The following is a 14,280-nucleotide window of genomic DNA, read 5'->3' on the forward strand; positions in this document are numbered from 1 at the left end:
CACGGACCCCCATCACAGACCTCCATGGACAACCATCACTAAAGCATGCACATTAGAGAGAATCACCTAGCCCACCAAATAACAACTCACACAAGGCAAAGATGACAGGACAATCACAACCATACAGGGCATCACACCCATGCACAAGATGTCAAACGCAGAAACAATAACACTGCATTTACATACCCACAGGTCCTCCACACAACGTCACCGGAGAGGAGGTGCCAGCAACACCCAGTCCCCCCCCCCCAGAAGTGGCCCACAGTGATGACAGCAGCTCTAAACACCTGAATCTGAATGACCAACCTGGCCCATCAGGGATCTCCGGACAGTCGGTTACCCAGGTACAATCCCATACCACCACAGATCTCCCCCCTAAGGAAACACCACCACAGTACCCACCCAAGGGGCCCATACCTCTGTCCCCAGGACACGTCAACCAGCAGTGTGTCCACCACTACAGGGACACTAGCAACCCCACAAACACAGGACGATCGTGGACCTGGGGTCAGTGGCAGTGGGCACGCGATTCAGGGGACAGAGGCACAGGACAACATGGAAGCTGGGAGGGCTGCTGTGTGACAGGGGGAGGACAGGCCCAGGGAACAGACTCACCAACATCCTGGGAGCATACCACCATTCCCAGGAGACGATTGGCCAGATACTGGACAAGTTGCAGGAGACCCAGCGGCTGCAAGAGGGACAGTACCTGGGGATCAGGGAGGACCTGAAGGACATCCACACCACCCTGGTCACCATAGCAGGGGTGCTGACAGACATGGCCATCACCATGAGGGAGGCAGTGGCACACCACCGGGACCCTGACACTAGCCACACCGATGAACAGCCCTCCACCTCTGCTGCCACTAGTGGACAGGACGCCCCGTCACAGGACCAACAGGCCACCAGCACCCCTCCCCCTGCAGAAGGAGAACCACCCCGCAAACTGTCACTGCGATCCAGGCAGAAGCCAGAGAACATTGCCAAGACCCCCGCCAGGAAATGAGACTCTCCTGATTGTTACCTGTGTGTCCCACTCTGTCACCATGTCCACCTTGTGAACTGCCATTGCTCTACTTCCTATGCCTCCTTGGACAATGTACCTGCGATACAAATAGACTGGACTCTATCCTGGACTTTCCTCCACCATCAACCCAGCACATACCACTACCCCCTTTACTTCTTAGCACTTATATAAACAGCATTTAAAAAATACAAGTTTGGAGTCTGTCAAATGATTAAACAAAGTATTCGTTTAACAAGCATCAAATGCTGCAATACAACTGTACAGGAATAAATACATAGGAATGACCTGTAGTAGGCTGCAGTCAACACACCATGTGCCAGAGTGGGGCAAAGATATCTGAAAATAGACATGCCAAAGGGTACAGTAAGTGGCCATAGAATTGGGAGAATCTGCCTGCCATGTGCAATGTCAAATACAAAACTGTCAATGGAAAGTGAAGTTACAGTGTCTTACTTGTGTGTCACTGGAAGTGCTGTTGTATAATAGCTGTTCTGTTGTCCTCATCCTCATCCTCTGCCTCCTCATCTTCACTGTCCACAGGGTGCACTACTGCCACTCGCCCATCTCCAGCCTCATCCTCCTGCAGAAAAGGCACCTGGCATCTCAAGGCAAGGTTATGCAACATGCAGCATGCCACGATGATCTGGCACACCGTCTTGGGTGAGTAGTACAAGGATCCACCTGTTAGATGGAGGCAACGAAACCTGGCCTTCAGGAGGCCGAATGTCCTTTCTATGACTCTTCTTGTTCACCCATGTGCCTCATTGTAACGTTCCTCTGCCCTTGTCCTGGGACTCCTCACAGGAGTCAGCAGCCATGAGAGGTTGGGGTAACCAGAGTCACCTGCAAATATCGAGGGACAACTGTTAGACACACACTAACCCTTATGGCCAACACCATACCCATACACCAACATATACTGGGTGGGAACCATGGGCTCACCTATTAGCCACACCTGGTGCCTCTGGAGTTGTGCCATCACATATGGGATGCTGCTACTTCTCAGGATATAGGCATCATGCACAGACCCAGGATACTTTTCAGTGACATGGGAGAAGTACTGGTCCACCAGGCACACTATCTGCTCATTCATTGAGTGAAAGCTCTTTCGATTTCTGAAGACCTGTTCATTTCTCTGGGGGGGGCAAATGTAATATGTGTACCATCAATAGCCCCAATAATGTTGGGGATATGTCCCATTTCATAGAAGTCAGCTTTCACTGTGGCTAAATCCTCCACCTGGGGGAAAACAATGTAGCAGCACATGTGTTTAATCAGGGCAAATAATACTCTGGTCAGCACTATTGAGAGCATTGGCTGAGACATTCCTGCTGCCAAGCCCACTGTCACTTGGAAGGAGCCACTTGCCAAGAAATGGAGCACTGATAGGACTTGTACCAGAAGGGGGATTCCAGTGGGCTGACATATAGCAGATGTCAGGTCAGACTCCAACTGGGCACACAGCTCTGTTATTGTGGCCCTGTCCAGTCTATAGGTGAGGACAATGTGCCTGTCCTCCATTGTTGCCAAGTCCACCAGTGGTCTGTGCATGGGGGGATGTCTCCATCTCCTATTCATCTGCAGCGGTTGTAATCTAGGGGGCAAAACGGTGGGCAGCTGGTCAGTATTCCACATTTCCAAACACTACACTGCAGTGCATGTTGTGACTGTAAAAGTATGTCGTTGGATAGGCCCAAATGGTGCCTATGTGTACTGTGACGCAGTTGGGTGCCATGACCTGCCCCTCCCCATGAAATGGCGTCCGTCTGTCCTGTGTGGATGGACATGTGGAAATGAAGTAATGACGCTGACGTTGTGAGCCCTTGCAGGAGGCGTCGAGTACCGCTGTGCAACTCCTCATTGGTTGTCATTGGGCCCTATGGGTTACAGTGGGCAATGGCGATGTACGCCGGCGGTGACGGTATGCACCGCTGCGGACGTGACTGCCATTTTCTATCAGTTCACTCACTTGCTACCTGACCTTCAACAGGAGAGGACCTATACTGCAAGTGCTGCTGTGACCTGTGTCTGGAACCGACCATGGCTCGTGTCACTGGGAAATGGATCCTGCCTTCACCGCTGCGGAGCTGGAGAGACTGGTGGATGGGGTCCTACCCAGTACCAAGTGCTGTATGGGCCTCCAGACCAACAGGTGAGTACACTGTGAGCACGATGCATGGGGCATGAATGCATGGAGTGCTGTGAGTGAGGGCCATGTGTGTGTTGGTGGAAGGGTTCTGGGCAGCGTGATGCATGTATGGTGGGCAATGTCTGTGCATAAGGGGATGTGTGGACTATGGTGGGCCATGAGTGTAACAGGCCAGACGGTATGACTGATACCTTTTTCTATGTTACTTTTTCTGCAGGTCAGCGCCCATCAGAAAAAGGGTATATATTGTGTGCCATCACCAAGGATGTGCAGACCCTGGGGACCTATGGCAGAAGGAGCACCCACTGTCGCAAATGATGGGAGGAACTGAGACGCTGGGCAAGGAAGATGGCGGAGGCCCAGCTAGGGATGGCCTCCCAATGAGGAAGGGGTGCCTGTAGACCCCTGACCACCCCATAGCCTGCATACTGGCGGTGGCCTATCCGGAGCTAGATGGGCGCTTGAGGGCATTACAGCAGCCACAAGGGGGTGAGTACAGTTTCCCAATATACTACTTGCGCGTGCTGGGATGCTCACCGGGTGGGGTATGTGGGCCTGGGAGTGGCCCTAAGCCAGACCAGACATTGCAGGGTATGTCCCTTGCTGGGCAGTGTCCTGGTGTACAATACCTCCAACCAAGTTAGTAGGCATCCACTACTGGGCAGGGGCTCTGTGGGTCTCAGGTATGCTGCTATTGGCATTATGTATTTAAGTCCATGGGCTGGTGAGTAGCATTGTGACTGTTAGTGCATTGCCTAGTGCATAGGGCTGTTCCCTATGTGTGTGTGTGTCGTGTACACCAACGGTGGTGTTGTTGCTGCCATTGACCAAGTGTATCTTTGTCTCTTCTCCCCACTTTTTGTTTTGTCACCCTGTCCTTATGTGCATTAGCATCATCTGGCGGAGGAGCAGAGGCACTGGCAACGGAGGGAGCTGCATTCCACGGGGCCCAGCAGGCCGAATCCACCGACGGTGAGGGCACCAGTGGGACGGAGGACGAGGGGAGCACCACAGCGGAGACTGGTGGGAACAGTTCGGACAGCGATACCTCTTCCGATGAAAGCTCCCTGCTGGTGGTGAAAACCTCTTTTCCCACCCCAACTACAGGTACAGCTGCCAACCCGTACCAGCACCGCCCTCCCAGCAGCCCCTCAGTGAGTTTCCCATGCTCGCTCACCCAGGAGGGTGGGCAACTCCTTCGCCCAAGGCACCTCAGGCCCTGCCCCAGTTAGCCCTGCTGCACTGAGTGAGTAGGTTATTGACCTCCTGCAATCCATCTCTGTTGGGCAGTCAACCATAGTGAATGCCATCCAGGGGCTGGCAGCCCATTTGCAACAAACAAATGCATTCCTAGAGGGCATTCACTCTGGCATGGCGGCCCAATAAAGATAATTCCAGGCTCTGGCCTCCTCCCTGCTGGCAGCCATTGTCCCTGTGTTGGAAAATGGGTTATTGGAAAGGGCAGGTAAGTACCTACACTTAGCAATAGGCCACTAACTTCCACTTAGGTCCAGTTAGGTCTCAGTAAATTAAACCTAGCTCACCCCTTGGTAGCTTGGCAAAGAGCGACAAGGCTTAACTTAGGAAACTGAGTGAAAAGCATTCAAATATCACAAAACAGTAATGAAATAAAACACAGGAAACAGTTTAAAAATCCGAAACCAATTTATTAAAATAGATTATATTTTTATCTTTAAAATGACACAAAAACTAATAAAATCGGATAAGGGGAACCGGAGATATGAATTTTTAAAGAATTAATGATTTCTAGCGCATAGAAGCAACTAGCGGTCAAAGGGTTAACAAAAGGTCACACTGGTAAGTCCAGAGTTCAGGCCACCCACGAGGTAACACTGTCACACTTACTTTCAGAAGTTATGGATTCACGAAAGTGGTCCACAGCACCAGCCAAGGGTTCAGAGGCTCTGGTGTGCCTTTTGGGGTCTTGGGGTCTGGGACTACAACTCCCACAATGCACCTCTTCAACTTATGGAGTTGCTCCAAACGTCTCCAAACTTCTGGATCTTCTTCCAGAGGTCCTTTTTGTGTCCTTTTTGTGTCCACAACCTGATCCAAGGTTCCAGAAGCTCGGAGTTGCTCCTTGGGAGTTGGGACTACAATTCCCAGAATGCACCCGGTCAGAATCGTCAGATGGCCCCTGGACACTGGTCAGCTGGGCTCTGCTCGCAGGACTTGATGCAGGGGACTCTGGGCAGCTCCTTTGTACCTGTAGCAAACAGGAAGTCCCTTCCTGAACCAGTAGAAGACAGGTAAAGTCCTTTTAGTGGTGAAGCCCAAGTGTGCAGCTGGTGCAGTCCTCCAGAGTGCAGTAATTAGGTGCAGGTCAGGGGTCCAGCAGGGCAGCCCTTCTTCTCCTTTAGTTCTTTCTTGTTGGAATCTGATAGGGATCTGAGGTGTGGGTGCAGGTCTGCCAGTTTTATCCCTGCTCCTGGGTGAAAAACATGGGGGTCCTGGTTCTCCAATCAGGTGCAGGGTGCTTCCCTCTGGGATGACCACTTCCTGGGAAGTGTGGCAAAAATCAATCCCAGGGGGCAACATTCCTCAAAAATCCATCATGGGTGAAAATTATTTTTGGAGGTTACATCTGGCTGAGTCCACCCACTGGTGTGGCTAAAAATCATAAACACACCCCTCTCCTGACCTCTCCTAATCTAATCAAGGGGGCACCTAGTTGTCTGGGTTTGCAGGATGTGGGGATGTTGCTGGGTTGCTCCAAATGTCCTTCTCTGCCTTTGAAGACCAGTTTGGTAGCCCTCCCCTTCCTGCCTCACTATCTGCTGAGGGGAGATCCCCTCCCACATGCACATCTCTTTGTGTGAAGCCAGGCCACTTGACACCTCATCAAGGAAGCCTGGCCAGGCTGCCAGAAGCTGGCCAATCAGAGCACAGCAGCAAAAACAATGCAGGGCTGAAGTTGGCAACCTTTCCGGTAAAGTTTAAAACTCTTTACCTGAACAAGGTATATTAAATTCAACAACTGGAAGTTGTGGGATTTATTCTAACAATTAATTTGATACCAAACTCTTTGTATCTGTCACTGAAGGGGACTTTTAAAATTAAAATAAAGTCTCCCCATTCTAGCCTATGGAGGCCAGTCACTACAATGACGGAAAAACGAATTTGGCTGTTTTACCTCACCAGGGCTTATAAAACTATTTTTATAAGTTCCCTGCTTATAGTTACATGGCACCCAGCCCTAGGGGCACATAGGGCACACCTTAGGGGTGACTTATATGTACAAAATAAGGTAGTTTAAGACTGTGGAACTACTTTTAACTCCAAAGTCGAATTTGCATATAACTTTAATTTAAAAGCAGCCAGCAAGGAAGGCCTGCCTTTAAAATGACACTGGGCACCTTAGCAGTGCACCTATGGGTGCACTACCTATGCTGGGGTCCCTAAACCTACATGCCCTACCATATACTAGGGACTTATAGGTAGGTTGACTTAGCCAATTATTATTAGCCTAATTTGCATACTGATTTTACACAGAGCACAAGCCCTGGGACTGGTTAGCAGTACCCACGGCACCATCAGAGTCAGGAAAACACCAGCCAAAAGTAGAAAATGGGGGCAAAAAGTTAGGGGGCCTCTGCAATCAGCCCTGTTTTCTCTCACCCTGTCTCCAGACTCCCTCCTCTATCTTCCTCTACCAAGTCCCGTTCCCCTCAACCCCAACCTATCCCAAGCACACATTCAGACCAGCATGAACCCAAGACAAAACACAGGAGTGGCACAGGCAAACACAAGCACCACACATCATCCCACAGGCACTCACACAAACACCATCCAGATGCAGACAACAACATTCACTGCCTCCACTGTGTCCCCCTCCTCCTACTCGTCCACCACCCTCACAGTAGCATCTCCACTCCCAAGTGCATGCACTACATCCTCTGCACTACCCCCATCACCATCACGCCTATCACTTCACACCCCTCACTGGAAGTCACCACCCCCACATCCATGCACACGTCCCCTGTGTCCTCTCCCACTGTGTCTGTGCCCTCTCCTCCCAAAGTACACAAACGCAAGCACTCAGACACCCAACAGCCATCCACCTCACATCAGCATCCAGCAATTGCACCTGCACCCAAACACTGCAGACAGACACCTCCTACAACCAATCCCTCTTCCTCCACTCCCAAACCTTAACCCTCTTCCCGCCCCAGTGTCCCTAAGAAGCTTTTCCTCTCCGCCGTTGACCTCTTCCCTACCCCTCACCCACATGTCCTTCACTTCGGGCTAGGGTGGTCAGAACCCAGGCGAGCACCTCAGCCACCCAGTCCACAGCCACAGTAGTGTCGGCAGCTACTGCAGGTGGCAGAGGCTCCAGGGAACCAGCCATCAGCACTGACAGTGTGCATGGACCAGCTGCCAAAGGGAAGGGCAAGGAAGCACCACCAGCAGCCAAAGGGAAGGGCAAGGAGGCACCACCAGCTGCCAAGGGGAAGGGCAAGGAGGCACCACCAGCTGCCAAAGGAAAGGGCAAGGGGCCTGCACCTGCAGGCAGAAAGGACAGGAGGCCTGGTGCTGGGACTGATTCTAACCCCCCATCACCAATATGGCTGTTCAGCCGTCCGAGGCTGCAGGGGAAGGGCTGGAGCCTCCCCTCATCTCTGGCATCCCTGAAACCAGCACCGTCACCAGCACCACTGCCAACAGCAGCAGCTCCAGTGGGCGGCCATCCGAAGCTGCAGGGGAAGGGCTGGAGCCTTTCCCCACCACTGGCATCCCCGACACTAGCACTGCCACCAGAACCGCCACCATCACCACTGCCTGCAACAGCAGCCCCAGTGGGCAGCCGTCTGAGGCTGCAGGGAAAGGGCTGGAGCCTCCCCCCACCACTGGCATCCCCAACCCCAGCACTGTCACTGCCACTACTGAGCAGCCATCACCACCGGCAGGCAGTGTGTAGTCCTGCCTCCATGGGCTGTAGTGCGTCCTGGACCCTGCAAATCCTGTAGGTGTGACACCCATGAGACCTTGCATTCCCCAAGGGCTGCACCACAGGGCACAAGGCCACCTCCAGAACCAGTGGAAGAAGCCATCCACTCACCCCCTCCTTGTCAGGATGAAGCATACTGGACACAAGGCCCCCTCCAGAACCAGTGGAAGAAGCCATCCACTCCCCCCCTTCCTAGGATGAAGCACATTGGGCACAAGGCCCCCTCCAGAACCAATGGAAGAAGCCGTCCACTCCCCCCCTTCCCAGGATGAAGCACATTGAGCACAAGGCCCCCTCCAGAACCAGTGGAAGAAGCCATCCACTCACCCCCTCCTTGCAGGATGAAGCACACTGGGCACAAGCCCCCCCTCCAGAACCAGTGGAAGAAGCCATCTACTCACCCCCCTCCTAGCCAGGATGAAGCACACGGGGCAAAAGCCCCCCTCCAGAACCAGTGGGGAAACCACCCACTTGAGAGACTGTGGCTTTGCACTCCCCAGGACCAAGCAGTGGGCAAACCACCCACTAGAGAGACTGTTGCCTTGCACTCCTCAGGACCAAGCAGTGGGCAAACCACCCAGTAGAGAGACTGTGGCTTTGCACTCCCCGGGACCAAGCAGTAGACAAACCACCCACTTGAGAGACTGTGGCCTTCCACTCCCCAGGACAGAGTGATGGACATGTTTCCCCCTCCAGGACCAGTGGCGTTGTACCATCTTCCAGCTGGGTGCCCTCCGTTCCTCGTCCCCCTGAGGTGCCTGTGTATTTTTGACCTGATGCCCCTGCAGTTTTCTCTCTGGGTTGTTGCAGGAGTCAAGTGGGGCCTTGGCCTATGTGATGTGGCCCTGTGGCCCATGGACATTGAGGACTGAGCAGTGTCCCTCCATTTGTACATATGTATATACTGTTTTGACTTTCAAGCACACATTTCTACTATTTTATCTTATTACACTCACTTTAATCAATTCCTTTTACCCTTGCATTATTCCTGAGGGGTACGGGATAGATATGTGATGTTATTGCAGCTGTTTGTTTGTATGGTGTTGGGTGTGGGGGTGTTGCACGTTGCGTGTGTGTGTCACTCTCTTTTTCCTCCCCCCTCCCTTGTGTGGTAAGCGACAGTACTCACAGTGGTCGTCTTCGCCGGCGTTGCTGTTCATAATTCTGAACCAGTTATGGCTGACGCTAGCCAATATGGGTGTCCCGCACGGCCTTCTGAAACTTATTACCCGCCTACATGAAAATACCTACGCCCAAATCAGGAACGGCAAGAAGGGTGATCTCACAGAACCAGTGGCTATTGAGAGGGGAGTTAGACAGGGGTGCGTCCTGGCCCCAACTCTCTTCCTATTATACATAAACAACTGCATCAAGTACTTAGTAAACTGCACAAATGATTCTCCCAAGCAGGCTGGAACCAAAGTCCCCTGCCTACTCTACGCAGATGACACTATTCTTTTGTCTAAATCACCCATGGGAATTCAAAACTTGGTAAATCAGTTTGGTGTTTACTGCAGAAATTATGGATTAGACATAAACCATAAGAAAACCAAACTTATGATATACAGCGCCCCGAACAAGAAGCTCAGCGCAAACATAAAGATGGATCTGACTCCCCTGGAGAGAGTAATGGAATATGACTACTTGGGCATTAGACTATCCGACAAGGGCAGCTGGGAGCCAGCCATAAGGAAAGGGGCACTAACAATTAGCCAAAGATGTGGAGTAATAGGACGCAAAGCTAGCACTGCCACAAGCCCCCCTCTGATCCTTATCTCTGAAATATATAAAGCACAAATCCGTGCTGCGGCCCTATATGGAGCAGAACTTTGGGGATTACATAGACAGATGGATACTCTCCAAACCAAAGAAAACAACTTCCTCAGACACATATCTAGACTGGGGAGGGGCACGCCAATGCTCCCCCTCAGACTGGACCTGGGCTTAAATAGTATCAAAGACATAGCATATCTAAGACCACTCCTGTATTGGGTCAGACTATGGAAAACAGACGAACTTGAACCCTACAGGGCAGCAGTTAAAGAACTATTACCACCTCATCACGGATGGGAAAAGGTACGGTGGCTCAGGGAGATGAAAGCGGCATGGACCAAACTGAGTCTATCCCAGTACTGGGAGAACCCCGAGATGATTCCTGGCAGTGCTAAACGCCTGATCAAAGAACATTATTGGGCAAAAATCAACGAAGAATCTCTCGGTTCACATGTGTCAGGTCGGCTGACAGCTGAATTCCTGCTGGTCAAACACGTTCCCTTCCCTGAAAGCTCCCTGGATCTACCCATACCAGCCCGTGCTCGCTCTCTACTACTCCAGCTCAGGTACGGGACATTGGCGGTTAATAGCTACACGGCTGGTTGGTCGACTAACAGTTCCCCATCGGACAAATGCATAAATTGTCATTTATGCAAGGAAACAGCTGAACACATCCTATTTTTCTGCCCTCTGTACAAAGGTCCCCGAGGGAAGTGGATTATTCCCTTGTGCAGAACACTCCAACCACTATCCCGCAACAGTCTATTCAGAATATGTAAATACGACACTTCCATACTGATAATCAGCGCTGTTTCTAAATATCTGGCAGCAGCATGGAAAATTCGTAATAGGACTATTCTAGATTTTAACTCACTGTTTGAAGAGCTGTCTTGAAAACAGTAAATCAGCATCCTGTTATATCAGCCTTGGGCTCTAATTGTAAACCGCGACTTATTGAGCACAAAAAAACCGTATCTCTGAATAAGTGCTATATTGAGTTATTTTAACTAAAGTGTTTTATAAATTTAAAATTATACTTAATTTTATAATTGTCAAGATGCAATTTATTGGATTAATTAACCCAAAAGAACTAAATAACCTAGAGCATCATCTACCACTGTCTGACTTCTTAAATTTTTCAATCAGTTTTACTGTCTGGAGTTTCAATGCCTGATTTTATATAGAGATGTGCCACACAACAGCTTTTACGTTATCATTATTCTACTGTTCAGGGTTATGTACAGGGTAAGATCCAGAGACTATTCCGAGCACCTCTTTCACCCCTCTTATTTATGTAATCTTTCTCAGGCAGCTACTGGACCCCTACTTTTATTTTTTACTTTACTATTGTTCCTTTTATTGTGTACTGGTTTATGGTTTTTATCTTTCTGTACGTATGTATATATTTTTTAAATCTTTTAAATGGCCCAAATTTGGACCGAATAAACTATTGATTGATTGAATTCATGAAGAGGTATGCAATCATGGGGAAGATGTGCAACTAGGGCTCCATGGCGTCGTGTTCTTCCTTGAGTCTCCAGAGGTGAGTCCTTTGCCTTCAGTGTACTGTTTCCGCAGTGCTTTTGATGTCCTTGGTAGTGCCTGGGAAAATGTGGCAGGTAGGCCTGTTGTAATACTGTGGGAGGTACATTGTCTTCCTCCTGGCTGTTGGCGGTTACCGCCGTGGTGCTTGTTCCTACCACTGTGGCGGTCGGTGTGTTAAAGTGGCTGTCTGTGTGGGCGGTTTCCGCCGTGGTCATAATTGCATTTTTTTTACCACCGGCCTGTTGTCGGTATTACCGCCGCTTCATCACTGACCGCCAGGGTTATAATGAGGGCCTGTATAATTTTCCTTTTGAGCTGCATTTCAGCTGGCAGTACTTCCCACATCTATGTTATTTGAAATGCACGACTTGCTGCTTTAGGCCTTTTTCTTCAGTGTCTTTTGGGATTGTACGTGTAATATACTGTTCTATGAAAGAAAATACACACTCATCTGTGTCTGTTCCAAATTAAGGTGCATCTTTTATCCACAACAGCATATGAATATGAGGAGCACCTCTTGCCTGGTACTCTTTTCACCAAAAGAAATCAGTACTTCTCCAAGAGGTGGATTTTTTGTTGCAGATGAAGGTCAGGGGAGCTGAAATCTGTGGTTAAAGAAAGGGCAAGCATTTGCAGGATCAAAAGAGAAAAACTCTCCTGGTGTTTTCAATGTGATGCCTATAGTGTTAGAGTTTGCTTCTCTCAAAAGCTCATGTAAAGTATCCCAAGCACACGCCGCACAACTGAGTGTTACAAACGAAATTGGGACACCTACATTTTGCAACATACACTTGAGCTCACCTTGATAACGATACCAGTATTCATTGGTCCCACACTGGCATGCCATCAGATGTATCACATTGTAGTGGAGATTCTCATCTTTGCCATGATTTATTTCCTCAAAGCCTTTTGCAGACATATTATGCACATTAACTCCTGTCTTGAGAAAATGGTTAACTACGTATGACAGTCCAGACAAATCACCTTCAAATAATAGATGGAATAAATATGGAATAATTTGTCAAAATAGAGCGCCATATGTATGAAGCACCGCATTAGCGATTACCAAATAGCGATTTTTACCAAATCGCTATTTGGAAATCGCTAAATGCGATGTAACATAGGACTCACAAAATGTTTTGCGATTATTTAAAATTAGCAATCGCAAATAGCGATTACCAAATAGCGATTCTGTAAAATAGCGAATCACTATTTGGTAATAACAATTTACGATTTTTGCATTCTGGAGCAGTTTGATTACCTCATTACCAGGAAGTGGGTCGGTCCATGCTGTTTCCCGAAGCCTGAGCCACAGTAGGATGCAGACTCAGTGAACTGAGCACTAGGGAGCCAGTTTGGAGTGTCACCCAGGACCAAAACACACCGTGGCCACTGAGGGCAATGTGAAGGATGTTGGAGGCAGAAAAAGGAAACTGAAGTTCAGTGAGCAGGAACGGGGTTGCTCACTGAAGAGGTGGTAATGAGCCATGACAAGCTCTTTTGGAAAACTCACTCCATATCCCAGAGAGTGAGAAGCAAAAGTTATGGACTGGCATCCAGGCAAAGATCAGTATGGTGGGAGTGGCACAGCACTCCATTGAGGAGATACACAAGTGCTGGTATGATTTACGTGCATGTGCAAAGGAGAGGGTAGCAACCAGACTTATGGAGGCAAGGAACACTGGCGGAGGACCATCCACCCTCTTGGAGGACATGGTGGAGGCACTCTGTAGTCTGAAGGCATATTAGGGGTCACTGACATAGACACCTCATCCACATCAGGCATCAGCAAAGATAAGGACAACAATTATTTTAAATACCATATGTGCAGGGAACACTGTCCCCTAGAGAAAATCAATGTTAACACTCACCGATAAAAATAGTCCATGCCACACATTCCATGCAACCCAACAATGCCTTATATTAGTGATAGTCCATACTCCAACAGTGAACCAAGATCAAACATTGCAGCATTGTGCATCCCCACACAGGTAGAAGAGACACATAACAAGCAGAAACACTATGGGGGTCATTCTGACCCTGGCGGTCATTGACCGCCAGGGTCAACGACCGCGGGAGCACCGCCAACAGGCTGGCGGTGCTCCCAAGGGCATTCTGACCGCGGCGGTATGGCCGCGGTCAGAAACGGAAAACCGGCGGTATCCCGCCGGTTTTCCGCTGCCCTGAGGAATCCTCCATGGCGGCGCAGCTTGCTGCGCCGCCATGGGGATTCCGACCCCCTCACCGCCATCCTGTTCCTGGCAGTTGTGACCGCCAGGAACAGGATGGCGGTGAGGGGTGTCGTGGGGCCCCCGTAAGAGGGCCCCTAAAAGATTTTCAGTGTCTGCCATGCAGACACTGAAAATCGCGACGGGTGCTACTGCACCCGTCGCACACTTCCCACTCCGCCGGCTCCATTCGGAGGCGGCTTCCTCGTGGGAAGGGGTTTCCCGCTGGGCTGGCGGGCGGCCTTCTGGCGGTCGCCCGCCAGCCCAGCGGGAAACACAGAATAACCGCGGCGGTCTTCTGACCGCGTAGCGGTATTCTGTTGGGGGAACTTTGGGCGGCGGAAGTTAGAATCACACCCTATGTCAGGAAAACTGTTTAATTCAAAATTAAACTTTGAACTGAGACATGCAAAAGTAATGCGTAACTTAAATACTGCTCATTGATGTTGCAGATGTCCCTGCACCACATGCAGCAGAAACAGAAACTAGGTGGAATGAGGAAAGCCACCAATGGTCTGAGGTCGAAAACGTCATGTCCATACCACCTACAACACTTGCACAACCCAGATGCAGGACAAAAGTTGAACCA

This window comes from Pleurodeles waltl, chromosome 11 (genome assembly GCF_031143425.1).
Source record: "Pleurodeles waltl isolate 20211129_DDA chromosome 11, aPleWal1.hap1.20221129, whole genome shotgun sequence".
Lineage (NCBI taxonomy): Eukaryota > Metazoa > Chordata > Amphibia > Caudata > Salamandridae > Pleurodeles > Pleurodeles waltl.